Source organism: Acyrthosiphon pisum, chromosome A2 (assembly GCF_005508785.2).
Source record: "Acyrthosiphon pisum isolate AL4f chromosome A2, pea_aphid_22Mar2018_4r6ur, whole genome shotgun sequence".
Classification (NCBI taxonomy): Eukaryota; Metazoa; Arthropoda; class Insecta; order Hemiptera; family Aphididae; genus Acyrthosiphon; species Acyrthosiphon pisum.
Window position 1 is genome coordinate 77,388,169 of NC_042495.1, and position 6,317 is coordinate 77,394,485.

Here is a 6,317-nt window from a genome sequence, read left to right on the forward strand (position 1 = left end):
GAATGAACGACCGACCGACCAGCAGTGGTGCGGCCGTGGCGGACGCGTGCGGTAGTGTATCGATTGGGACTGTAGTTTGAGAGTTTTCATTTTGTACCGTTTTGAAAATCATCACACCCCCAACGATCGTATACAGTATTATGACGATATCCGCGTGCGAGAGCGTAATAATTTTCGTATGAGATAAAATGTCAATAGGTTTTTTTTGACGTATTGTAATTTATATTATCTATATACACCTATATCGCATATACGGTCGACGAGTATATTAAATATTAACCCTTCGTCAACGTGCGGGGATCTGGCCAGAGAATCAATTTGATGCCGATAAAATTATATAATATTACATCGGCACGCCGGTGTTGTTGAGTAAGTCAGAATTTTTTGGTTAATTATATTTTAAGTTGAATACGAAAAATACATCAATTATTGTCTGTCGATTTGGTTGATTTTTTAAAGGGATCAAGAGAAGTAGAACTATTGCAACGTGTTTAACATTAGTCCTGTGTTTTTTATATTTAAAAATAACACTATATTTATTTATTATTTAAAAATTATAGTTTAAGAACATTGAACTCAATATTATAGCTAATTTAAAATTAGGTGTGCATAAAATATAGAATTTTTGAATAGGCTATTATGTGAAGTATTTTATTTTACATCTTTGAACAAACTTAAATCTAGTATTCATTGTTCGTGGGCTTGAATATTTTGACACAAACTGTTATAGTATATTGCTACGTTGTTCCTTGTTACCTGTTATAAAAGTATTTTCTTTACATTGATTAAAATTTGCATAGTATGTACTTAATGTGTTCTATTTTTAGCATACATAAAATCAATAATTTTACCAAACACGATAGGAATTAAAAGCCCAGTGTACTAAGTATAATAATATTATAATAAATTATTGTAAGGATATCTACTCATATTTTGTTACATTAAAATATATTATGTACTTACTATAAAAATCTAATTTTATATGTATAAATCGATGTTCTCGCAAAGTTTATAATATAACATTATATAGGTTGCATATATATAGGTACATAATCATAAATCATAATTTAAATTATTCTCGATATCCAGTTTTTTCTATTTTATATTAAAATAAGATTTAATTATAATGAATCAACTAAAATAAATCGAACTAAGTTTCACTGTTTTGGAAAGAAATAGCTTTTATATTTCTATGTCAATATTTGATAAAATATAGTATAAATATTATGTATGTTAGGTAATATTTTTCATTTCCGAGCATAATAAAATGATCATTTATGTTGTTATAAACTTTATGATATTCTTAGATTCACGCAAATATTAACCTAGATACCTATATTTATAATATTTATAATATATTGTATAACCTACATAGTACTTAATACTTTATTAATCAACCAAATTTTTTTATTATAGTGATTATGATTTAATAGATGCTGATCAGTTACCACGTTTAAAAAGTAAAAAACATCACATTTATGTATGATTAACTTAATTTTTTTCATGTACCTTTCATGTAATTCATGTATATTGCATGTTATGTACATTGTAGTGTAGGTGTCAGGTAAATATAAACAAATAGTGTTACAAGTTACGTTGGGAATATAGCAATATCTATATTTTCAAAATAACTCATATTTATTTGGTATTAATTTCTAAGGATTTCGATTTGAGAAACGAAAAATACATGTATAGATAACATTTGTAAAAACTTTAGATTGAGATTTTGTATCAAAACGATCGACAATAACTTTACTTTATTGCTTTTTATATACAGGATATGCACCAAGCATAATTTTTGTACTCATACTTTATGTATATTCTAGATACGTAACAAAAATAAGTAGACAGCAGACTACAATATTATGTACAATGCAATTTTAATTTAATAAAACCCAATTAATGTAATATTTGCGCTTATCGTAAGAATTCGTCATAATGGCGACTATCTTCATGTTGACAAATGGCAATATGTTTACCATATTATAGGAAAGGTCAAACTATTATAAAATAAGTGTGAATAATCGTCGAATTCTTTGTCGGCATTTTGCATTGTTTTTCATTGCTCCTTTGAACATCTAAGACGTTCCTTGTTATATTTTTCACGTTTTTTTCGCGATTATTTTTGTTATTTGGAACCAAACTTTGGGAGGTCCTTAACCCTTCTTTACAGAAGTGTGGCCCCTCCGCCACATTGTGTCGATACGTATTATGTACATTTTTACGGCGTCTAGAGAATTTTATTACTATTCCCTGCCGACACCTTTCACCACCCACAGGCCATATGTATGATGTACCCCGGTTACGTTAAAGTAGTAGCTGGGCCAACCCGAGTAGTAGTCATTTTTTTCCTTGTTATTGAAACACTACCAATTCTCGAAAAAGGTTCTCTCCCAATTTAAAAACGAATTCTCTCACAATAACTAAAGTAGTAAAGTATACATTTGACCAACGGAAACCGAGTACACTCGCTATGGCGTTAGAAACAAAAGTAGGTTGTAACTTGTAGGTACGTTATTGCGTAGTCGTGTAGGTATACTTTATATATTTTAAATTCCATAGAACTCCGAGAGAATTAGATATCTACTTTAAAATACTAAAACATATTCTGCAAACCAGTTGATCAACAATAAGGTTAGGTACCTACTTATTTTTTGAAATAAACAGAATAAATAGCGTGTATAATGTAATTTCCAACGGTCGAAACAATATTAATATTAATATAGTAGTCTTATCCAATAGTTTAATTTTGAAGTAATATATTATACGCGCTTTTCAGTAAAATATAATATTTAAAAAGTCATTTTTATAGAAATACATAAAAATATGTCCTCCGTTTTAATATTATGTAATAATTAATACTCCGTATTAATAATGATGGTTCATGAATCACAATAATGCAATATATTTTTTCCAAAAATTATACGTTGATATATTGTTTAAAGGTAGCTTATTAAAATATTATATATTTCTGGAATTATTCACTGAAATTAAATTATATAATACATTACTGATTAAAAGAAAATTATATTAAGTTTTTTTTGTGTTTATCATTTTACAGTTTAATAGTAGATTGTAGATAGTTCCTATGTTGTTAGGTACAGCACAATTACGTTGATAAGCACGACTAAAAAGAAGAACATTAACAATAATTTTTTATTAGCATCAATATTATATTTGATTATTATTATATATATATAACTATCGATTCAATATCGTACTTTAATAAACTTATAGAGTCTTTTATATAACTATAGAACTATACTTAATACGTATAAATATTGTTTGTTCATTGAGCACATAATGTGCTGTTGAATACATTTTTATTCTTTTAGTTTAAATTTGACTATTATATCACCTATATGAGTAATATATTAAGTTTAAGGATTAACGCACATAGTATTATGTACGTATAAAACAAAAAGTTGGCGATCTGCCGTATTTGTATACCTACATTATTTTTATAATTCCACCATTTAAATTCTAATAAGAACTTTACATTTTGGACAATTTCCTCCTCTTTTTGTATTAATATACTATCATGATGTGCCTAATAATAAACAAATTAAATATATATTTTTTTGGATGTGGCTTGGCCTTGTTTAGATTGTTTCAAAAAATTTCTATATACAGCAATGATAGTAGGTTTCAAAAATTTTTATTTCACACAAATTATTAATAAGTAATTTGTATAGTTCATCTTATCACATTCTTTGTATTATTATTTAATTTACTTAACATTTATTCATAAACCTTATACCGTTAAATAAGTAGGTTGCCAAAAATGACAGTAACCTGCAATATTATAATAAACACTAGTGTTAAGATATTTACATGTAGACCACTTTCTGTTGTAAACATAACAAAAAGAATAAGTAGATATTTTGTATTGCCGTAAAAAAATTAATAATATATATATACATATATATATATATTATATAAAGTTTACATGATTTCTTAGAAAACCGCAGTGTCGCATGTCACTATATGCATATATTGCATTAATTGCAAAACACTACTAACATCATGGGAGTTTATGATATCATTATACACGCATAAACAAATCAACGCCTAGTACCTATATATACCTATAATATCTCAATACTTTATTTTTGGGTCTGGGTCAATGATATATGTATTTAGACACTACAACATAAATGTGCATAACAACTAACAAGACCTAAAATATTGGGAAGCTCTAAAAATGTGGATAACTTAACAAAGATATTATAAAGTTTAATTGAATATAAATGAATGGTATTATATACATTATATACCTTAGATTTAAAAAAAAAAAATGTTTAGGAATTTCTAACTCAAAATAAGTTACACATTTTCGTGATTTTTAAGCCTTTTGTCAAAATTCGAATTTAAAATGAATATAAAAGAAAATTGTGACTATGTATTTTTAGTATTTTTCATCTGTCATTGTAATAATATATTAGGAGCCTTAGCCTTGTATTACATTTTCAAGCTTTTTGACACAACGAATAAAATTTTGTTGATATTTATAGAAAAAAAGAACTAAACAAATTGGAAATTTAATATGTCCGTAAACACCTCAAAACAAGTCAAAATATTTTGAAAATTTTATGGTATATAGAAAATGATAATATAAACATTCAGTGAATATTTCATGTATCTACGGTCATTATTGTTATGGAATTACATTAAAAACGAAAATCGATTTAGTCAAAAACCGATTTTGCGTAAAAATTTTCGTTTTTCCTTAGTTTTTATTTGTATTTTCCTGCGCTTTTGAAAACTATATCGCTCTACTTAGAATTGAAAACTGTTGGGTATCTAACAATTATACCACGATAAACACTATTAAAATGGGCTGCATTGATTGGCAATTATGAAAATTATACGTTGTACAAAATATAATCAAACCGAGAAAACAACAATATTGCTCGTCGTTGTATAGGTAGGTACTTACTTACACGGCGTAACACTTGTAAATAAAAATAACACGATAACACTATGTGAGCTGCAATATTTGGCATTTGCGTAGGTAGGTTACGTAGCTACGTATTATTGTCGAGAGATGGATCCAAACATTTTATTAGGTATTTATTTACACGCATCACGCATTATAGATACCCTTATTTATTTGCGATTTAAATTTCTCGAAATTCGATAACCGCTAAAAACGGTGGGTATATAACACCACGTTATATTGTAACAACGTTATAAACGTTTAAATATCATTGAATAATAAACATGATAATATAATAATACGTACAATCTGTACAACGCTCATCAATAAACAATATCATCGTCCCGCAAACAATATTATAATATTTTATGATAATAATGTTAATGCCCACCACAACACACGCTTGTGGATTCGGGGAAATATTACGTCTACGCACTTCGGTGCGATCGTCTACACACCACACCGATAATAAAATATAATAATAATAATATACTCTATATATTGCGTTGTACGGTAGCGAAACTTTTGTTGACTCATCATCGCGCGTTCTGATATCGATCGTGTTTTGGTGGCGAGCGACAAACTTCGCGGCTCCCGACCGATAGCCAACACGCAAACTTGAGACGCTGAGAGCAGGTCGAAAATTCACACCTAAAATACTCGTCAGCACCGAACAGCGTCTTCCCGGTGTGCGTAGACAGACCAAAACTATACAACGGATATCGCGTGGACGTGCTCAATTTGCGAGTTGTTGCGCGTACCACTGAATTAACTTAATAATACAACAATCGTGATATTTAAAATATATTGTAAGTCGCATTGTTGTCGTTGGGTGTTCGATTGTTGTATTATAGAAACGATCGTGGCGTGTCCCGTAGCAAAATACCGCTGACCAAACAATAGCCAAAAGTTATACCCATGTTGTAGACGACCATTTTCTTATACACCTATATAACGTATCTTTCGTATAAAACTCCGTTGTCGTGATTTTATTTTGCGTGTATCGAACTTGCGCCGGCGGGGTTGCCTTCGTCTTATTAGGTAGGTATAGTAGCAAGGTTGTATATGAGGGGGGTGGTCCAGGGGGTCTGCCCCCCTGAAAAACAACTCTGGTTACGGCCTTGGGTAGTAATACCTACATAATATTTGAAGTATGGTTGTTTAATTTTTGTCTTTTGGTCGCAACATGTCTTTATTACAGTGCACCGGGATACCCCGTATAATATAATACACGGTACAGGTCATTATCTCGACAATGCTCAGTAGTTCTAGCACTAAAAAAAAAAAAACGTTTATGACGTTGCGCTATATTATGCCCTCGTAAATTGATAAATTACACTACTGTATGTTATATGACTAATATAAAATATAGAATAAC

General features: G+C 29.2%; 1 protein-coding gene across 1 annotated transcript in view; it reads left to right on the forward strand.

The window, feature by feature from the left end:
* The window catches only part of LOC100162265 (matrix metalloproteinase-2), a 50,539-nt gene continuing 44,222 nt past the window's right edge, over positions 1 to 6,317 (forward strand). The window contains exon 1 of the mRNA XM_001945906.5: positions 1 to 369. The gene's annotated coding sequence lies outside the window, so the exon portion shown is untranslated. The remainder of the gene's footprint in view (positions 370 to 6,317) is intronic.